This window comes from Antechinus flavipes, chromosome 2 (genome assembly GCF_016432865.1).
Source record: "Antechinus flavipes isolate AdamAnt ecotype Samford, QLD, Australia chromosome 2, AdamAnt_v2, whole genome shotgun sequence".
NCBI lineage: Eukaryota > Metazoa > Chordata > Mammalia > Dasyuromorphia > Dasyuridae > Antechinus > Antechinus flavipes.
Genome location: NC_067399.1, coordinates 24,372,557 through 24,394,429, shown reverse-complemented (window position 1 = coordinate 24,394,429; position 21,873 = coordinate 24,372,557). Strand labels below are relative to the sequence as shown.

The following is a 21,873-nucleotide window of genomic DNA, read 5'->3' as shown; positions in this document are numbered from 1 at the left end:
GCCCTCACATGTTCCTTATGTATGTGACTTCTGTGCCCACTTCTCCCCCCTTATATGTATTTATGGGAAACTGTATCCTAGGTTTATGAGGAGAATTTTTTTTTGCATTTTTTTCTTCCTATGCTATTTCTTTAAATGCCTTTTGCTTTGAGCTCTCTATAGCCTCTGGCTAACTAGGGAAACTACAAACACATCAGTGGGGGCTCAAGAACTAAGTCTTCTCTAAAAAAATGATGAACAAGCTGATTAGAGAAAGGCCTGGGAAGATTTACATGAATTGAAGCTGAGGGAAACAAGCAGAACTAGAAATACAGTGTACACAGTGACAGCAAGAATGATCAACTATGAAAACCTTGGTTCTTCTCAGTGGTTCAGGGATCCAAAGCAGTCCAGAAAACACCATCTGCATCCAGAAAAAGAACTATGGAGAGTGAATGTCAATCAATACATGCTCTATTCACTTCTTTTTTCTGTTTCTCTCTCCCGTGGTTTTGCTCTGATTTTTCTCTCCCAACATGATTCATAAAGCAATGTATATTAAAAATAAATAAACTTATTACAATTAAAAAAGAAAAAAAACTATCCACGTAGATACGGCTCTACAGAGTACAGTAAACCCAAGAAAGCTATTCTGGGAACTCTCCGTGAGAAAGGTCCTAAATTCAATTCTTTAAAAAAATGCATCAACAACTATTCATTAAGTCAATGTGAGTATGATGGTTTTTCTCTCTAAATAAATGTCCCCTTTTGTGAGTCTTTTCTGCTCTTGACCTGAAGAAAAGATGAAGGATTGACTATTAATTCCTTTTCTGTTGTTGGCGTTTCATAAAATTTTCTCCAAATGGATGATATACTGTCTCCCGACCTGGGGGAGCTCGAATGGTCATCACTGACATTTTTAAAACACTTTAGTGTTTGCAAAATATTTGGCCTACATGGTTTCCTTTAATCCTTATTATAACCCTGTGAGATAGCTATTATAAGTTATTACTTCACAAATAAGAAAAGTGGGAGCCACGACATGACAGAGTCTTCGTAAGACTATTGCTAAGTATCTTGAGGAGAACCATCAAGACGGTTAAAGGCCCTGAGTCTATGTTATAGGAAGATGGGCTCATGGAGCTGAGCTGGAGAAGAGAAGGTTGAGAGGGGGGGAAAGGGTAAGGAGACAAGAGAGCTGTCTCCTAATATTTGGAAGGCCACTGTATGAAAGAAAGACCAGACAGTCTGTTTGATCCCAGACGGTCACCCCAGGAACGATGAGAATGAACAACGATGGACTTTTCCCAAGAAGATGAGCGCTTCAAGTTGCTGACTTTTTTTAAACTTTCAATTTAACTGTATTTTCATCATCCAAATATACAGGCAATACTTAACCTGAGATTAGCTCCTGGAGCACACAAATAATTTAAACTCTAGACCATGACTGTCTGGAATCTGAGAGGTATCAGTCTAGTCCACACAGAATCATTTAGGATTGTTTTACTTATTTGTTCAATGGAAGGAAATAGTCTTTTCCTAGGAAAGGATGTTCAGAAGGGGCAAACGGCCCTAGAGGCTGATGGAGAGAATGAGGATTTTCTGTGTTGTTACTGTTGCTGTTCAGTCATGTCTGACTCCTTGTGTCCCCAGGACCCTAAGTCCTCCACTAACTCCCAGATCTCAAGTCCGTCGCTTCCATGATCCTCTACAGCATTTCCTGTAGGACACGACTCCTCTAAGCCTTCCTGGGCTTGGATTGCTGCACCCTGACTAGATCGATTCTTGTACCTTCCCAGGGAGAAGCTGCAGAGGGACCAATAATTACAGGAGTCGGGGAAAGGCTCTAACGGAACTGGCCACCAAGGAGAGGACCGCCTCGAGAGGAGATGGGTCCTCCGTCCTGGGAAGTCTTCAAGCAGAAAGTGATTAACTAGCGCCTTTCACCAGTGGGTTGGACTAGGAGGCTGCAAGGTCCCGTCCAATTCGCAAATTCTTTGGTTCTTGGAAACTCAGGAGTGTTTGCCCAGGTCAGAGCTAAGTAAAAATATATCTCAGTCAATCACTCAATCCCACGATCTTGGACTAACTGGGAAGTCTTTAAAAGCCCGCAAAATGCACTTAGACAGGAAGTCTGTATCGGCCAGAGGACTTTTTTCTCTTGGACGCAAGCAGGGAGTTTGCTGAAGCAGCTTGGAAGGGCCCTGGGCCAGGGTCAGAAAGACTCATCCTCCTGACTTCAGCCTGGCCTCCCATACGTGTGGCCCTGGACACGTCACTTAACCCCGTAACATCTGCTGGAGAAGGACGTGGCCAACCCTGCGGGATCTTGGCCAAGAAAATTCCCAGATGGGTCACGAAAAATGGAACGTGGCCTGAGACAACCGCACGACAACAGGGAGAGTCGGCGGGAATGAGGAAGAATTCCAGAGACTGCAGCGGGCGCCTCCCTAACATACCTTGGAGAGCAAAGGGCCCCCAACGGGGGCAGAGAGAGGGATTCTTGGGTTCCCCGGGCCTTCCGTGGGGGAGATGCAGCTGGGGACCCCCCAGACCAGCTCTTTCTCCATCTTCCCTCCCAGGGCCTATCTGTCCGGAGACAACACAACACCTTCCCTCGCTTCATTCCCCAAACGTTTCCAGGGCAGTGAATTTGGTCTCCAGCACAAAACAGCCAGGGGTCGAGTAGAGATAGTAGAAATGGAGAACGAGACCCTAGAGATGGAGAACAAGACCAATAACCCCATCTTTACCTAAAGGTAAACATTTTCCTAACTGGGAGATAAAAGAAGGTATGACTGAACTAATGACTCCTCCAAAACAAACTCCCTCCATCCAGAGAGGAGGGGACCGCAGAGCACAGGCGCCGTGACATTTCTCCCGAGATTTACAAATGAGCTAATGGCTGCAAAAGGGCGTTCCAGGTAACAAAGGCAGCTGGAGGTACAGACAGGAAAACCTGAGTTCAAATATGGGATCAGATCTCACCAGCTGTGTGGCTCCCTCCCTAATCACCCTGCCTCCTTCCCATTCTCCTTCCCTCCCTCCTTTCCTTCCTCCTCTCCTTCATTCCTTCCTTCCTTCCTCCCTTCTATCTTCCCTCCTTTCCTACCTTCTTTCCTTCGTTTCTACCTTCCTCCCTTCCTTCCTTTTCTTTCCTTTCTCCCTGATTTCAAATCCAGCCTCAGTTACTTACCAGCTGTGTGATCCCGGATAAGTCACTTAACCTTATTTGCCTCAGTTTCCTCATCTGCCAAATGGCCACCCACTGCAGTTCTTTTGCCAAGAAAACCCCAAACGGGGTCACAGGGAGTCAGACACAAGTCAAACAACTGAACAATGACAACAAATCACAGGTATCTGAGAGGGAAATCAAATGGAAGGCTCTCCTGATAGCCACTGGCTGTTTCATGCTGGCCGGCTCAGCAGACTGAGGCTTCTCTGAAGGCTTCCGGCCCCTACACTGAGCACCCAGACCTCCTGTCTCCCCAGGGCACTCCGGCTAAGCCCTACTCCCCCAAAATGGCTCTGACCCCTCTCTCTTCCCCTCCTTTGAGCACGTGGGAGATGTTATGGGACGTGATTTATGTACAAGGGGAAAAGGGGAGATTCAGAAATAATCACCAGGATGGCCAAGAATTCAGTGCAATGAAAGTAATGGCAGCAGAGATGATCTGACCAGTTCAAAGGTTTGTCAAATCCATCTATAATAAGATTTACAAAAGCACTTTACTCGGAGACTTAAGTGCAAGGCAGGCTGGCCATGGTATCCTGAAGAACAGACTTTCAATCTGCCTAATAACCCCCCAAAAACGAGGATAAATAACATTTATCTAGTGCTTCAAGGTTTGCAAACCAAAGTGTTTGACTTTGGCCAGTGTGTCTCGGGCTGTATTTGACCTCACATCTCGCTCACTCCAGCCCTGTACCACTTAGTGGGTAGGTGTTTCCCAGCCCCATTTTGCAGATGGGGAAACTGAGGCTGAGGTCTTGCGACTTGCCCAGGCTGGCGCAGTCAGTGAGCGACCTGACTGCAGACCCAGCCTTCTCCCCACGGAGCCGCCGAGCGCCATTCTCCAGTCATCCCGATCTATCTAACCCAAGCTGAGCCCCGTCGGAGACATCCCCATCGCCCGGGGCCAGGCCAGCCGTCCGGCTCTCATTCTGGCCACCGGACCAGGTGGCTCCGGAGGGGAAGGGGGCAGGTGCCCTCGCCCGGCCCCCCTCACTCACATCCAGCCCCCCTGCGTGCCATGACATCACCTGCCAGAGTGAAGGACTCTGGGAACGAAGGGCAAACAATAAGGACCACCGTCCTGCCCCACTTAGTGTTCCACAATTAACTGTATCAGCATCCAGGGATTTAAGAGGCGGGACTCGGGCTCCGACCGCTCCCTGGGACTGGCCCGGTGCCCCGGGGGATCTGGGGAGGGCGTTCCCAGGCTGCCCAAATCTCAGATGCTTATCTCCTCTGGTATTACAGGTGTGGGGAGGGCGGAGGGGGAGGGGCAGTGACGTCACCGGCAGGGAAGAAAGCGCCCAGCTCAGCAACTCTGAGTCTGCCACTGGCCCACGGGCCGGTCTCCCGAGCCCCTCCGGCCACAGCACTCTCACAACATCCCTCCCGAGGGACTGCAGTCTCGACTTGAGCCCCACTTCATGGTTCCATTGGGGGCTTTCTTGGGAAAGATCCTGCCGTTTCCTTTTCCAGCTTATTTTACAGATAGGGAAACTGAGGCAACTAGAGGTAAGCGGCCTGCCCAGGTTCACAGGCCCGAAGCTGGATTTGAACTCAGAGCTTCCGTACTCCAAGCCTGGTACCGCCGAGTTGGACTTAACACAGGAGTAAACCGAGGCCCGGAAAAGTCAAGTCCCTTCCCAAGGATCTCAGGGACAAAGGTGGGCTTTCGGCTCTCGCTGCCTCCGGGGGGTCCCACTATTCCAGCCTGGGTTCCTGGGGAGAGAACAAGGTGCCCCTTGCTTCCCCATCCTCCCCGCGCCTTCCGGAGGGGTCGCCACTGAGTACGAAGGGCTCGCCCGGCTTTGGGGAAGCGGCTCGGGCAGGTGTCCGGCCGCCGGGGTTTCACCTGGGACAGTGCTCGGCCCTTAGCGGGGGAGTAATAAGTGTCTCTCGGCTGACGCTTGTGAAATAATATCATTTATTACTGAATCATTAATTTAATACTTATTAAATAAGGTCTCTCCTGGCTGCCTCTAGACCAGAGAATTCTAACCGGACCCCCTCGTGGTGACGCTTAGGGAGATCTTCTCGGAATCATGTCTTTAAATGCGTAAATAAGTGAGACGACACAGGGAATCGATTACGTTGAAATAAAGATGTAGCTTTGGGGGGTCTTTCCCTATCTGGGTTCACAAAGCCCTCTTCCATCGGATCGTGGACCCCCAGGTTCAAAATCCCTCTTCTCCACCGATCCCTAGCCCGTTTCCTCGCCCCGGCAGTCTACACTGCGGTCTACGCAGCCAAGTCCTTCGTGAGTCAGCAACAGAATCCCCCAAACCCGCGGGGGGCCGGGAATGGCCGGGAACCCCCCACCGCCGGCCCTGGGAAGGGCCTCCCCCGAAGCCCACCGAGCACTCCCGCCGCCCCAGGATGCGGCCCGAGCGCAGAGAGAACCCTAAGAGAACCAGTGGGAGGCCCCCCTCCCCGCAGACTTCCTCTTTCCTTTCCCCCTTTCAGGTTCTCAAGGCTCCTGGGCTTCCTGCCCATCGGGGGCGCAGATGGGGGAGAGAAGGCAGGGGAGGCGGACGCAGCCGGACGCAGTGGGCCCTGCCAGGGGTCTCGGGGAGAGGAGAAGAAAGGGCGGGGCTTGGGTTGGTTTTGAAGGGTCCCAATTCACACCCTCCTGTGGGAGTCGCCTCCCAGAGCCAGAAGAAGAACGAAAGGAAGAGAGAGCGTCTGGGGACAAGGGGCCACTGAGGGGGCGGGGCAGCGGATGGAGCCCCGCGGGCCCACGGCCCAGGCTCAGGGCCCGGCCCCGGGCCATCCCGGGGGTTCTCAGCCACCTCCTGAGGGAGAAGGGGCCAAAAGGGCGCTAGGGTCAGGGATCGGTACATGATGGAAGGGTCAGGCCCTGACACTTCTGTGAGGGAAATTACGGGCCCTCTCTCAAGGAAGGGGGGCCCTGGGGCCAGGGAGAGAAGGGGTCGGGGAGCTGGGCAAAGGGCAGAGGAAGTAGCGGACGCTGGGGGGAGGGGAGAGACTGGCACAAGAGCCAGGGTTCCCGTGACTGCCCCCAAGCCCACCCTCAGCTCTGCCCCACATAAACTTCCCCTCCCAGCCCCGTCTCCCCTCAGCCCGTCCTTGCCCCTTTGCCCCCGTGCTCCCCGGACGAGTGGGGACCCCCTCCCTCTGCTTGTCCCAGGCTGCTCCTGTCTCCTTACTCCTGCTAAGGGCTCCGTCCCTCCGTGACCCACCTGCCTCCGTCTGCCCCCGGCCTCTGCTCACTTTCACGGGCCCTCTCCAGGCCCCTGGGCTGCTCTCGCCACCCCCCCAGTGGGGCTGCCCGTGCCTCCGTGGGCGCCGGGGTCTCTCCCTCCGACGGGGGCTCCTCGAGGACCCCCCCTCTCCCCGCTCGCACGAAGGGCCCGACAAACTCTGGTTCCCTCGCCCCGGCGCCATCTCCCGGCCGGCGGGCTCCCCGGGGACGTCCCGCTTACCCCAAGTTCTCAGAGCGCGGCTCCTGGCTGCAGGACGGCCTCTCTGGGAGTCAGCTCCGGCCCGCCCATCCCTCGCCTATATGCTCCCGGGAGGCCGAGATCTCTATCTGGGAGAGACGCATCTCCCGCAGGAATGGCCCGCCAGCGGCCAGCCCAGATACCTGCCGAGATGGGATCTGCTCCTCGGGGGAGGCTCCGGGCCGGCCCCCAGGGCCACTCTCCCGCTGCCGCTCAGGCCCCTTCTGTGCCTGAAACATCCCAGCCCGGGGCATGATCCCACTCGGGCTTTCCCGGCAAGGACCCGGCCGCCTCCAGCTCCCTTACAGACGAGGAAACTGAGGCAGGCGGCAGAAGCGGCTTCTTCAGGAAGGGTCTGAGGCGGGGTTTGAACTCGCGATGAGGCTTCCAGTTCCAGACCCGGCCTCTGCGCACCTTGGCGCCACCTAGCAGCAGCATGCAGGGTGGTGCCGGACAGCAGGGGCCCAAGGAGGCCGCAGGCCGACGGACGTTAACTGAAGGCCCAGAGTCCCCGCTGCAGTCTAACCCCGGGCCGAGGCGGAGAGAGGGGGCACCGGGGCCCCCAAACCAGGCGGCAGCCCCTCCCCCCTGGCACGGGCCCGTCCTGGCACTGCCCGTGAAAGTGCCGCCTGAAGCGTCCCCGCCCAGGGAGGGCTCCCACAGGCCTGGAGAGCCGGGACCTAGGGAGCCGCGGGGCAGGGGGCTGTCAGTCAGCCCAGGCAGCGCTGTGGGATCCGGGGGCGGGGGGGGGGGGGGGGGGGGCGGAGACAGAGACAAAGAGACAGAGACAGAGAGAGAGAGAGAGACAGAGAGAGAGACAGAGACAGAGACAGAGAGACAGAGACAGAGAGAGAGAGAGAGACAGAGGGAGAGAGAGAGAGACAGAGACAGAGAGAGAGAGAGAGACAGAGAGAGAGAGAGGAGAGACAGAGAGAGAGAGAGAGAGAGAGACAGAGGAGAGACAGAGAGACAGAGAGAGAGAGAGAGAGAGAGAAGCGGGGGAAATGGGAACAGACACGGAAAAGGGCAGGCAGAGTCACCCTGAAAGAGGTGACAGGGGAGGGGAAAGAGAGACTAAAAAGCAGCCACACAGAGTGGGAAATGAATGATAGGGAGGGGCTCTGAGGCAGCCTGGGAAAAGACCAAGCAAAAAGGATGACCTCTGAGGCTATTTCACATTTTACAGATGAGGAAACTGAGGCAAATAGCCGTGTCCCAGGATGAATTTGAACTCAGGGCTCCTTGTTCTATAAACGGAAATCTGTTTATAGATCAGGAAGCCCTGAGTACAAACTAGGTGCCACAATGGCTAGGGCATCAGGCTTGGTATCAGGAAAACTCATCTTCCCGAGTTCAAATCCAGCCTTGGACACTCCCCGGACAAGCCACTTTGACTCAGTTTCCTCAACCGTCACATGAACTAGAGAAGAAAATAGCAAACCGTTCTAGTATCTCTGCCAAGAAACTGGGATCACAAAGAGGCAGACACAGCTGAGACAACTGAACACCAACAAAAATACGGGGGGTGTGTTTTTAAGTCTGTTTATTCATAGTGTGAAATATACGGAAACAATTTAAAGTCACGCTCCTTCTGATAAAAGTGCGGCTGTCTTTGGACTGTTAGAAAAAGTAAACGAGCCACTTGAACACTTTGGAACAGGCTGAAATTTTAACCAATTAATATTTTTTCTTTGTAATAGCAGCGGAACAACATTCAGTTAACTCTTTGGCCTTTTTTTTTTTTTTAACTGTGTGTGTGTGTGTGTGTGTGTGTGTGTGTGTGTGTAGCTTTTCTATCTGCCTATTCACACGGCTTCCCTCCTCAGACAGAGCAGGAACTGTCCTCTTGCTGGCCCCTGCATCCCCAGCCCTCCACCTCCTGGCACATCATTAAATCCCTCCCAAACCCTTGAGGATTTGGCTTCCCAGAGTCCCAAGCTCACACAAAGGACCAGAGACCAAGAACTTGTTCAGTTCCCCAAGTTTCCTGAGGTCTCACAAGCTGGGGGAGAAGCAGACACATAAGGGGAAAGACTGAGAAAAGACTGGCGGAGGGGGGAGCGGGAAATTGAAAAGTCCCGGTGGGGGAGGAGAGAGGGAGAGAAAGGGGGGGGGGGGGGGAGAAGAAGAGGAGGAAAAAGAAAAATGGTTTGGAAACAGAGTAGATTCTGAGAAATTATTAACTGATAATAATATGGGAGAAAGGAAGGAGAGAGAAAATGAAATGAGAAAAAAGAGTGAAAAAATGAGGAAAAAATGAGACTGGAAGAATAAAAGCAGAAGAAATGGGGAAAAAAGGAGAAAGAATGAATAAATGAGTGAATGAAGGAGTGTGACAGGAGACCAAATAGGAAAGAATAAAAGTTAGAAACTAAGAACAGCGGAAGCAGATTGATGGGCAACTGGAGGCTTCAGAGAAAGAATGTGCCCACGGCTCCCTGCGTGCCGGGGCGACGTGCCGGGACTTGTAATTCCCTCCGGCTCGTCCAGGGAACCAGCCCTCCCGGGTCGCCCCGGCAGCGTCCAGCTCCACACCCTGTCCATCTTCTCCGGGGCCGCGTTCCGGGCCTCTGCCGCCAGCCAGGAAATGGGAGCACCCACCGGCCGGAGAATGCCGTCCCGCCCCGCCCTCGCCCACCGAGGGGGCTTCCAGCCCAGCCCTGGGCTTCCCTCCGTTTTCCTGGACATCATTAATCACAAGGAAGGAAATCAGATTTTCCCTCATCCCCGGGATTCACCCGGCCCAGCGGGAGATTCCCTCTGGGGAAATCGGGCCCCAAGGAGAGTTCACCCTAAACCCTACCAGCCAAGGTCATGGCCGCCTCCTGTCTGCTGGGGAGAGAAGAACAATGGACGGCATTTCTGTGGGCCTCCGAGCTCGCCAGGACGGCTACAGATGCAGCTACTCATCTATATGTAAGACTGTATTTATACGTGTGTGTGTATTGTGCGCACAGTGGTGCAGGCTGTGTGTGTTATGTCTGTGTCCACATTCACACAGATAGTTCTATTCTGGTTATATTTTATACATTGAATCTAATTTGATTCCCCACAATAACCCACTGGTTGGGGGGGGGGGGATGTACCACCCCCATTTTACCAAAGCGGAGAAAAGTTACATGATTTGCTTACAGTCCCACAGAATGGGGATCTGAACCCAGGACCTCTCACCCTCGGGCAATCCGAACGCCCCTCACACCGATTCTCTCCCGCTCTGGATCCAATTCACTACAATAGACATTGAGCACTGGGACACAAGGCAGGAGTTGGGGTCGGGAAAACCCGAGTCTGAGGCCGGCCCGTGGCTGGCGAGGAGTCCAGGGACACAAAGCGGGGGGCTCCTCGGGGCCAGCCGGCGGGTTACGGGGGCCAGGGTCCCAGATCCGCATCCAGGCCTTGCTCCTGGCCACCCTGCCCCCGTCCCAGGAGCCTCCGTAATCTGTCTCCATTTCCGGGTCGCTATCTGCGGGCACCCGGGGCACCCGGCCCCCCCAGAGGGCTCTGGCACACAGCCAGCTCTCAGTTACCCGCGGCCGCGCCTCCTGCGGCATCTCGGGCTTTTCATTTGTGTCTCCGGGACCTGACACACGTTTGGTGTGTACCAGATGCTGGTGATTGGACGACTCACTGACAGCGGTGGCCCAGTCAGGAGAATTTAGAGGGGGAAAAGCAACCCGAAAATGTTTCCAAAGATTTGGCACGGCCCTGTATGGGGCCTCCCCTCCCCCCGGCGCCCCCTCCTCCGGCCGCTGAGCAGCATGTCTGCCCGGTTCAGGGAATGGTCAGCGGGACTTTCCCCCGAAGGCCGGTGACCGCGGATCAGTAACGGGCTCTCAGAGGCCGGCCCCGGCCAGCGGCTGCCAGTCACCTGCCCAGGCCCGTGACCCTCCCCGAGCACGGCCGGCAGCTGCTGACCAGAGGTCGCACCCGGGGAGCCCCAAAGGCCTCTGGGTGAGAGGGAGCTCTGCCTGGGACAGGGGAAAGAGGACAAGCGAACCTCCCTCCCCGGGGACGGCCCCCCTCTCCCGGCCATCACCGGCCTCCTCTCACGGAAGCTTCCCCTCCCCTCGGAGCGAGGTCATCGCCGCATCCCCCTGCCTCCACTCCCCCCGCCCCAAGCCAGGCCCGGGGCTCTCCCGGCAGCAGCCAGACGCCCCTGACGTTTTACAGAAGAGGAGCAGAGAAAGGTTCACCACGGCCCCCAGCCCGGTGTGGGCGTGGGGAGCAGTCCCCCCCGAGTCTGGCCCTCTGGGAGCTTCTCCCTGAGGCCCCGACTCGAACCCGGCCCCTCGGCCCGGTCCCGTGATGTGGCTACTTGAGTCACAGAGTAAAATGCTATTTAAGTACAGACTGCTCAAGGACACTGTGCGACATAATAACAGTGAGCGTTTCCACAGCCTTCAAAGCACTTTCCCAATGTCACCGCGGCGGATGCTCACAAGAACCTACCATTAGCATCGTTTTCCTGATGCTGCAGCAAACAGCACGTAGTGGCTGGGCCAAGGCCCAAGGCGAGGGCGTGTCCGCGCCCAGATCCGAACTCGGTTCCCTGCCCGACAGAACCCAGGGCGCTGGCCACTTCCCTGTGTCGGAGCCGCCCGGAAAACACAAATATTAGCCAAAATACAGCTTTCACAAAGTTAGGAATTAAATAAAAGAATGGAATAGTAGTAACAAGAATAAAAAATAAATACAAGAATGAAATATAATTGCTCATCATTAGTAGTAATAATAATAAATTAAATAAAAATGAGCATCCACAGAGTTTACAATCCAACTTCCTGGGCCCTCCTCCTCCTCAGGAAACCCATTCGGCTCTAGCCAAGTGGGTCTTTCTGCTCCCTAAATGCACTGGGGCATCTTGTCTCCCGTCCTTAGTCTCCGATCAGGAACACTCTCCCTCTTCATCAAGGCCGGCACATCCTTATGTTTGCACACTCGCGTGCACACACACAGCCCTTCCCAGTGAACCCTGAGAGAATCAGGCCCTCCGTTGTACCGAGCAGAAAGCTAAGGCAGCATTATTTAGGAAGAACACGGAGCGTTCAGATCTCACCTCAGACACCTCAGCCAGTCGCTTTTTCCCGTGGGTCTCAGTTTCCCCATCTGTAAATGAGGGATTCGGACTCTCTAAGGCCCCACATCTGTGGCCCGGCCACGTGCCCCGACTCACAGTAAATGGGTGTCGGAGGTAAAACCTGAATCCGGCCCCCAGATTCCCTCCTCTTCACTGGGCCCCAACAAAGCCTGCGGCAAGACAGGAAGATATGTTTGTTGAAGCTTTTATCTTATCAAATTCTTTCTCCCCTCCCTGAGAGTGGGAAGGCCTTCTCCCCCAGAATTCCCCCAGTATCAAAGAAATGCAACAGAGAATCACACTGAGAAACCTCACCCCACCAAGTAGACAGCACTCCGCCCCGAGGGACACCACCTCTGCCGGAGGGGAAGATCAAGAACCAAGAGCGAATGTCCCTTTCATTCCTTTCCAGGGAGTCTCCCTGAGTGAGGGGCCCACGCTGACGGATCTCTTTCTTTTTTACCATCTTTTGGGGGAGGAGATGATTAGGGTGAAGTGACTGGAGCAGGGCCTCACAACAGTAAGTCTCTGAGGGCAGATTCGAACTCGGGACTTGGAATCCAGGCCCGGTGCTCTCTCTGCTGCCCCCCCAGTTGCCCCCCGTCCTTCTTGACCCAAACAAACAAACCAACCAAGCAGCGTTTCATTTTCAGATGCTGTCTCACGGTCCTGCCAATCTCGCCCACAACAAACTCCTGGGGAAATGCTTTATCGGCCCCGACTGGCACGAGGTTGGCACCAGGAAGTCCAGCCCGTGATCTGCCCCCGCCACACGCTGCCGGGCGCTGGAAATAGCTGCCCGGGGACGGGAGGCTCCCAAGGCCTGCCTCCGGCCAGCGGGTGACCCTGGATCAGTCCCCGGCCCAGCCTCCATCCCCTCCTGTCCCCCGAGGTCAGACTGGTCGGGCTGTGGGGCCGCCCGGGCCTGGCCCGTAACAGCTAGCACAGTCTGGGGGCAAGTGACCTGTCCAGGATCAGACTTAATAAATGTCGGGGGTGTGGAAATGGGGAATTGCGCACGTTTCACATAGATTGGATTTCTTGAATGTCAGGTGGAAACTCCGGAGGGCAGGGAGTGAGGCCTTTGTTCTGTGGGTGGACCCCAGCACAGGAGCAGGCCCTCGGGGATGGCTGAGTGACCAGAAATAGCTTTCAGCCCCTTCCCTTCCTGGAACCTCGCCCTCCAGCGGCCGCCGCCCCCTCCTGCCAGGGTGGAAAACCAGGGGCTTTTCGGCTGAACAAAGACAAGTTACTTACACAAGGTCACACAGTCAGTGGGCGGCAGAAGAGTGCTTATAATTCCTAGGCCCGGCGCTCGGTCAGAACTTCGCCTTCTCCTGCCCCTCCTTCACTCTCTCTGCCACATCTTCCCCACCCAGCACTGACCCAGGCCCTTCCAGAAAGGAGGAAAGCACCGAGGGCTCTTCCTTCCTACCCAGAATCCCTCCCGAGAATCATCCGCTTCCTCCGAGCCCTCCCCGGCGGCCCCTTCCCCAGCCAGACCTTCCCGAGCTCATCAGCTGCGGGCGCTTTCCCTGCTCCACCTCCCACCCCCAGCAATTACTTAGAGCTCCTCTGATGCATTCTGGGCCTCCCCAGGAGGATGTAATTGCTTTGAGGGGTGGGATTGTCTCACTGTCAAGGAAGGGAGGGAGGGAAGAAGGGAGGGAGGGAGGGAGGGAGGAAGAAGGGAGGGAGGGAGGAAGGGAGGGAGGAAGAAGGGAGGGAGGAGGGGAAGGAAGGAAGGAAGGAAGGAAGGAAGGAAGGAAGGAAGGAAGGAAGGAAGGAAGGAAGGAAGGAAGGAAGGAAGGAAGGAAGAAGGAAGGAAGGAAGGAAGGAAGGAAGGAAGGAAGGAAGGAAAGAGGGAGGGAGGGAAGAAGGAAGGAGGGAGAGAAGAAAAGAGGAGACTGGGAAGGAGGGAGAGGGTAAAGAAGCATTTATTATGTGCTTACTATGTGCCGGGCACTATGCTAAGGGCTTGACACATTTTCTTACTTGCTCTTCACAACAATTTCTGTGGGAAATAGGTACTATTATTATTCCTGTTTTACAGATGAGGAAACTGAGTCAAATAAAGATTAAATAAGTTGCCCAGATCACACAGGTAGTAACAATCTCGGACTGAATGTGAGCTCGGTTCTTTCTTACTCCAGGCCCAGCCCTCTCCTCACTCTGCGATCTAGCTATTAGCATTTGGAGGGCGGACTCCAACCAGGAGAGGACCATGTTTAGCCCAAAGGCCCGGTTCCCCTGCGACGGCTTGGGAAGAGAGCCTTCTGAGTTCCCCTGAAGTCGATCCTTGTACAGGTCTCTTCCCCTGTCCATAGAGCACTAGCTGGGAAGAAAGGACGGAGCCAGAACTCGATAGTCAGTGTCCCGTACCCAGATTCTGACCGTCACTCCGAAGGCACCGGGGGGCTCAGTGGCCAGAACGCCGGATCTAAAGCCGGAGCTGAATTTCAAGCTGGCCTCGGACACTAGCTGTGCGACCCTAGCTGAGTCACTTAAGCTGTGTCTCAGCTTCCTCAACTGTGCATGGAGAATAATCCCAGCAGCGCCGGTCAGGGTGAAATGAGATAATAATTGTAAAGCCCTTTAACTGCCCCAGAAATGCTAGCCATCATCATCATCATCATCATCATCATCTTTATTAGCTCCGCTAACATCACGTCTAAAGCTCAGTCGTTATCTGTAAGACGAAAAGCATTTTTATGGACTTTGAGGCTTCGTTGGTTCCCAGAATTCCCAGTGAGGAAATTCCCTTTATCAAAATGACTCTCCATCTGTTCGATAAATTCTAGCCTAAGCAAATTTCTGGTTAAAGGTTAACTTGCCCAGGATCGCGCATCCAACGCATGTCAGGAGAAGCCCTTCCTGCCGCTCTTTATCTACCACATCCCACTAATTTCCTATAACAATGACAGCAGTATAATAAAAATAAAATAACTAGCTTTTATATCGTACTTTAACATCCTATTAGCTCATTCGAACGGCCCTGGGAGGTAATCACTGCAGACGTTAATTTTCTTATTTCATCAAAATAGCCCATAAACATTTATTAAACACCTGCTGTGTGCCAGGCCCTGTGTAAACACGGGGGAGACAGAGACAGAGAGAGACAGAGAGACGGAATCTGAGTCCTGGAGAAGCTTGCAGTCTGAAGGGAGAAGACTAGGCCCAGAAAGGACCGATGGAGGGGGAGGAGGACCAATGACGGACAAGTCAGTCAGAGAAGCCCCAGAGAGGGGCAACTCGCTTCAAGATCATTTCCTGGGGGTGCTGTTTTACCGCTGGTCCTGCCGAGGGACCCTCCAAAGCCAAGTTTCCTCCTAAATCTAAGTTTCTGATTTTCAAGCCCTTTAGAGAGCGCTTGGAACACAGCAAGCCCTTCAGAAATGCCTTTCGAACCATCCCTTGATGGCCTCTGGACAGTTACGTGTCGGGACTGAGATTTGAACTTAGGACTTTCGGCTCCGATAATACGGGCCCTTCCCACCTTGGAGGACTATTGGAGGAAAGGGTTTGTCAGCACAGAGGCAGCTTGAGTTTCCATTGTCAGGCCCTTCTGGGGTCAGTCACACTGCGCGCTCTCTTTCAAGCTCACAATACGATTCCTCCATCATCCTCAGCCCAAACAATAGAGGGATTGAAGGGCAGCTGCAAAAAGTAGCCTATTTTTTTTTTTCCCAAAGAGAAATGGCCAGCGAGGGCTGGCTGGATCTGCTATTCAACGCTCCCCCCAAATCCTCTCCCTCTGAAAGCTTTCCAAATTTCTCTCCCTTTCCCCAACACAATTGCTCTGTTCCTACCAGGCCGGCCCTCTCCCTTTTCACAGCCCACAATACGGCCCGTTCTCCTCCAGAGCCTCTGCAGACTGAGTTAGAGGGGGAAAATTCAGGGTCCGGGACCCGGCCTGACTCTCCAGCCACCGTGCACGCTGGGCAAGCGGCCTTCTCCCGTCCGGACCTCTTTCTCGTCCGAAAAACGAGGGGATTCATTCGGATGAATTCTCGACAGCCTTTCAGCTCTAAATCTGCTGCATTTTAAAGTTTCCTGCCTCCTCCGTGTCCCACACAGATCCGCCAGGGTCCTGGGAAGCAGGAGGATGCTGGGATTGTATTTCTAGGCAGACATACTACGTGTGTGACCCTGAGCAAGGCCAACCTCTCTGAGCCTCAGTTTCTCCATCTGTATATGAGTGGGTTGGATCAGAAGGCCCTTCCTATTCTATCACAGGATTCTCTGATCCCTTCTTCCTTCGTGAAGGATTCTGGGATTACCCTTCCCCATCTCTGACACTATCAGCCCCACAATTTACCCTTCGATGATACGCTGTTTGATTGCTGAATGTTGGAGGCCGTTTTTCACCAGACTTATTTCTCCAACTAGACAGAAAGCCCCCTCCCCGGGGGAGGGGCGAACTTTTTTCTCTCCCATCAGCCCCTAACACGGGGCTATCCCAGCACAGGCATTTTCACCGTGGGTTTCCTGGAGTGAAATCCCTGGAGAAGGGGGCCTCTCACACCGGGAGCTATTGCTCCAGAAAAAGGATCTCTGACCCACTCAGCCCGTCCCATCCTGCTTTTCCATCCTTCAGTCCCAGCCTTTACCCTTTTGTGAGCCGCAAGCATCGGGAGTCTTGTGCTTCTTCTCAGCAAGACTTAGCTTTGTCTTCCAAAATCTTGGCAAACAGAGCAGGTCCGCTTGGGGTGGAAGAATGTTGAAAGATCAGGGACTGCCATGACCCCCCCCCCCCAGGCTTTCTTCATGGAGAACAAAAGGAATCAGGCTCCCACTGAGCAACCCCCACCAGTCAGGCTTTCTGCTGTTTGCTCAAACCTCCACTGGGCCACTGGGAGCCCCGGCTCTGCTGTTTACACTTCTCCATCCAGAGCCTTCACATGGCTCAACTTCCCATGGTATTTGATAATTCCTTTTCCCCTTTAAGAAACTGGAAGAATGGGGCAACAAGTGGTGTAATAGAGAGAGCCGGGAGTCAGGAGAATCTCCCGTTCAAATCCAGCTCAGACAACTGGCACTAGCTGTGTGACCCTAGCTAAGTCATTTAACCCCAATGGAAGAGAGAGAGAGAGAGAGAGAGAGAAGGAAGGAAGGAAGGAAGGAAGGAAGGAAGGAAGGAAGGAAGGAAGGAAGGAAGGAAGGAAGGAAGGAAGGAAGAAAGGAAAAGAGAGAGAGAAAGAAAGAAAGAAAGAAAGAAAGAAAGAAAGAAAGAAAGAAAGAAAGAAAGAAAGAAAAAAAGAAAGAAAGAAAGAAAGAAAGAAAGAAAGAAAGAAAGAAAGAACCCTGGAGGGGGGGGGCACTTGAGGCCAGACTGGGTTAGAGGAAGAAGGTCCCTGTCGGGTGGGGAGAGTGCTCTGTGTGAAGGCTGCCTCTGACCCATGGCCGTCCATGGCCCCCAGGAGGAGTTGTGGGACCCCTAAGATGAAGCCGTCCATCCAAACAATCTGGTTTCCAGCAAGTAGACTCTCTAGAGCCAGAAGGGAACTTAGAGATCAGAGAGACGGGCAGGGCCCCCCTTGTTGGGTAGATGATAACGAGCGTCCCCCCCTTCTCTCCCAGGCTCAAATTCTGTGATTCTGGGGGGACAAGGGGACGCTGAAGTACAGTAGGAAAAGGTCTGGCTGTAGAAGCTGGATTCAAATCCCACCTTTGCCACGATGTTTAACCTCCCTCGGCCTCAATGTCCCCTTCTGTAAAATAAAGGGGGTGGGAGGACTATCCAGCTGCGAACCCACGAGCCCTCCCTGGAGGCCCAGAGGCTCCTGGGGAGGGACCGTCTGGAAGTTTTATTTTTACATTCCCTTGTATGGGGTTCATTCCATTTACAAAGGGACCTTCCACTGTGGCAAAGCCCCCACTGATGCAGGTCAGCTGCTGGCTGGCATACAGTCGGGGCTTCATAAATGCTTACTGAGGAACTGTAGCACAGACCCTGAGAGGTTAAGCGGCCACCAGCCAGCCAGGGGGTCAGGAAAGCGCTGGAACCTTTCCTGGCTCAGTCTCTTCTTGGAAAAAAGGGGAAGTTGAGGGGAATCCACCCCCCGCGCAGAACGGGTCGGAACAGCTGGAAGAAGCCCTGGTCTGGCCCGTCCTCTTCTTCTGGGAGAGAAACAGACTCGGGGAAGAAGTCGCTCAGCTTGGGCAAGAGAAGGGGCAGGATTCAAACCCCGCTCCAGCATCTGTCCGATGGGGGGGGGGGGGGGTCCCGCTGCCGTGTCTGGCCAGATGTCGTACACAAGTTCCCGCGCTGGGACCCGAAGTCGCCCCGCCCGCGCACAGAGAGCCCGGAACACGCGCGGATTAGGGCTCGTGCCCACGCCCCGCGGTGTCTGTCACAGCCTGCGCGCCCATCACCCCAAGCGCCGCCCCAGCGCGCGGAGGGGCGCTCTTGCCCCTCACTTCATAGTTTATGAGGGTCTTGGTCCTGCTGCCCCCCACCCCGCCCCCGCTTCCGCCCCGCACACTGACAGGGCCCTCGGTGAGGCGGCCCCGGCACAGGCAGGAGCCCGGCCTGGGAGTCCCGGGCACCCCTGAGCCTCGGACCTCAGCTTCTCAGCGGCAAAGGAGGCTGGTGGCTTGTGAGCTCTAAACTCCCGGAGGCCGGGACTTGTCCAACAGCGAGTGACGCGGAGTCTGAAAAGTCCGCCTAAAACTGCCCCCTGACCGATACACGGGAGAGTCTGTGAAGGTGCCGCAAGCCTGGCCTGGGGAGCAAACGCACACACTCACACTCACAATACACTCACACACACTCACTCACACACACACACAACTCACTCACACACTTACACACTCACACAACTCATACACACTCACATATGCACACACAATCACACTCACACATACATACACACTCACACACATACACACACTCACACACACACACACTCATACACACTCACTCACACACACATTCGCACATACTTACACACTCACACACATACACACACACTCACACACATACACACACACTCACTCACACACACACACAACTCACTCACACACTTACACACTCACACAACTCATACACACTCACACAACTCATACACACTCACATATGCACACACAATCACACTCACACATACATACACACTCACACACACACACTCACACACACACTCACACACACACTTACACACTCACACAACACACACACTCACTCACCCACTTACACACTCACACATGCACACACAATCACACTTACACATACATACACACACACATACACACACTCACACACACACTTACACACTCACACACTCATACACACTCACTCACACACACATTCACACATACACACTCACACACACTCACACACATACACACACACACTAGGAGGCAACGGTGGACACAACGGGGCAGTTAGCAGGGCTGCCTCTGCTCCTTCCAGGCCCCACCATGGCTTTCTCGCTAGCCTCAGTTTCCCTAAAAGTGAACTGAAGGGCTTGGGCCCCTCCAAGTCCCTTACACAAGGGCCTAGAGCACAAAGCAGGATCTCTGCAGCCTTTCCCCTAAGCTTCACCTCAGCCCCAGTGTGGGGGAAGAAATGGGAAGTTGAGGGGACACCAGGCTCCACCCACCCCCTGGAACCGACTCCCACATAGAAGCTCAGAATCCTAATCACAGCACGGAGATCTCTCCTTAGCCTTCGGGACCCATTCTTCAAAACCTAGTGCAGTGACTCACTCTATCCGTGTATCTCTCTCTCTCTCACACCCACACACCCCATCTGTGTGTGTCTCTCTGTCTCTGTCCCTCTCGTACACACACCGTCTCTCTGTCTCTCTTTCTGTCTCCTGTCTCTGTCTCTCTGCCTCTTCCTCTTTGTGTCTCTGTCTCTGTCTGTCTGTCTGCCTCCTCCTCTCTGTCTGTCTGTCTCTCTGTCTCTGTCTCTGTCTGTCTGTCTGTCTGCCTCCTCCTCTTTGTCTGTCTGTCTCTCTGTCTCTGTCTGTCTGTCTGTCTGTCTCTGTCTCTGTCCCCATCCCCCTTTTCTCTCCGTCTCCTCTCTCTGTCTCTGTCACACACACACCGCCCCCCCCCCCCAGCTCTGTTTGGTTTGCTCACTGACTCAGGGCCTCTTCCTGGCTGCCTGAGTAAGGGGGGCGGGGGAGCCCCGTGTGGGTGTGTGAGGGAGACAGGTTGTGCTTTCAAAGCAGAGGCCGGGAGCCGGGAACCGGGAAATCCGTCTGGGCCGGGGTTACCTCGGGTGCCCTCCGTGCCAGGGTCACACACCCGCCCCCCCCCACCCGCGCCAGGCACACAAAGGGCCTCCCGAGCACACAAAGGCACAAATACACCTAGTGCACAAAGCCCGCCCGGCTGCCCCCTCCCCGGGCCCGGGCCCGTAACCGCAGCCCGAACTGAGAGGTTCCGAGCTCGGGCCCCGGGCCCGGGGCCGGAGGGGCCGCGGCGGGGGCGGGCTTTGTCTCGGCCGGCCGAGCCCCGGCCCCCTGGATGTGCGCGCACCCAGACACGCGCGCACACACACGCGCGCACACACGCGCGCACACACGTACATCCTCCCAGCCCTCCGGCACCGCACCTACACGTACACACACAGAGGCGCGAGCAGTGTGCACACCCCCCACCCCCCCGCAGGGGTCCCCCCTTCCGATCGGTACAGCTCCGGGGAGGAGATCGCGGTCCCCCCTCCCCCCGAGCTTCAGCCAGGGGCATCTGGGGCAACTCGGCGCCTGTCAATCTCGGAAAGCTTCTCGGAGGGCGCCTCCCGCACCCCTGTGAACGGGCGCTCGCGGGAAGGGGCTGACTTAGCCCGGCTCCCCCGGCAGCGCACCCCGCGCCCGCATTCGCGCGCCTGGAGCTCGGGGCTCGCGGGGGGCCGGGGGTGGGAAGGGGTGAGAGGGGCGAGCCCGCGGTACCTTTCCCTGCCGAGCCGGGGGGAGTGAATCGCGGCTGTGCTGAGCTCCAGCCTCCTGCCCGGGAGCCTCCTCCTCCTCCTTCTCTCCTCCTTCTTCTCCTCCTCCTCCTCCTCTTCCTCCCGCTCCTCCTCCGCAGCCGCCTCCTCCTGCAGCCGCCGCCGCCGCCGCCGGGACTGTAGGGGCCGGCCCGGCCACCGCGGCCTGTTTATCCTCCCGGCTCCGCCTCGCTTTCCTCGTCTCGGGCCCCCTCCTCTCCCCTCCCGGGCCGCCCCGCCTCCCCGGAGGCTGCCCCGGGCTCCGCGCTCCGCCCTCCCGCGCCCTGGGCCGCTTGTCCGCAGCCAGCTGCCCCGGCCCGGGCTGGGAGGCGTGCCGGGGAGTTGGCAGTCCCAGCCCGACCCCGCCTTGTGGGGGTGCCCGAGACGTACCCCCAGTGGTCCGAAGCGCCCCTCGGGGCGCCCCAACCCAGGCCCGCTCTCCTCAAGCGCAAACCCAGCTCCCTACGTGCCTTCAGCTCTCAAACTTCTCGCAAGCAGTCAGGTCTGTCAGCTTTACGAAGTCTGGCCTCAGTTTCCCCATTTGCCGAATGGAGGTTTTGGTCTCCGTGGTCTCTAAAGATCCGCTTCAGGTCTAGATCCCATGAGGCTCGGACCGGGCTCCCCCCGACCGGAGCAGGCAGGACTGAGCTTAGTAAGCCCCGTTTTGGAAATGCAGAATGTTGGCCTGTAGCCAGCACCAGAACGGCTGTCTCCGGGATTTCCAGCCGCTTTCCTCTGAGCCTTGCCCACAGTCTGCAAGGTAGAGTTTCCCCGGCCCCCTTCCCGCCCTCCTCTCTCCTCCCCCTCCTATTTATTCCCTAAATCACAGATTTAGCAATCGGAGAAACCACCGCGTCCAATCCTCCCTTTTTACAGATGGGAAAACTGAGTCACTGATCACACAGCTGGGAAGTCTCTGAAGCTGGAGTGGAAACAAGTTCATTGCGCCTTCTGCCATCCCGGGCTGCCTCCTTAAGGGGACCAAGGATAGGGCCCCAGTTCTCGCCCTACCCAGTGACTCTAAGACGCAGCCCCCAACCCCAAAGCCCCTCAGCCCTCCCGGCCTGGAACTCGCCCCATTTTAGGAAAGCAGAACGGATCTCCCTAGTCAAGAAGGAACATGGCATTATGGGTGACTCCCAGGATCTTCCTGGGCCTGTTTCCTCATCAGCAAAATGGAGAAATT

At 55.4% G+C, this 21,873-nt stretch overlaps 1 protein-coding gene across 1 annotated transcript in view; it reads right to left on the bottom strand.

The window, feature by feature from the left end:
- SMOX (spermine oxidase) overlaps window positions 1-20,765 on the bottom strand; it is a 62,321-nt gene extending 41,556 nt beyond the window's left edge. Inside the window, exon 1 of the mRNA XM_051974333.1 lies at window positions 20,653-20,765. The gene's annotated coding sequence lies outside the window, so the exon portion shown is untranslated. The remainder of the gene's footprint in view (window positions 1-20,652) is intronic.
- Between the last annotated feature and the right edge of the window lie 1,108 nt (window positions 20,766-21,873).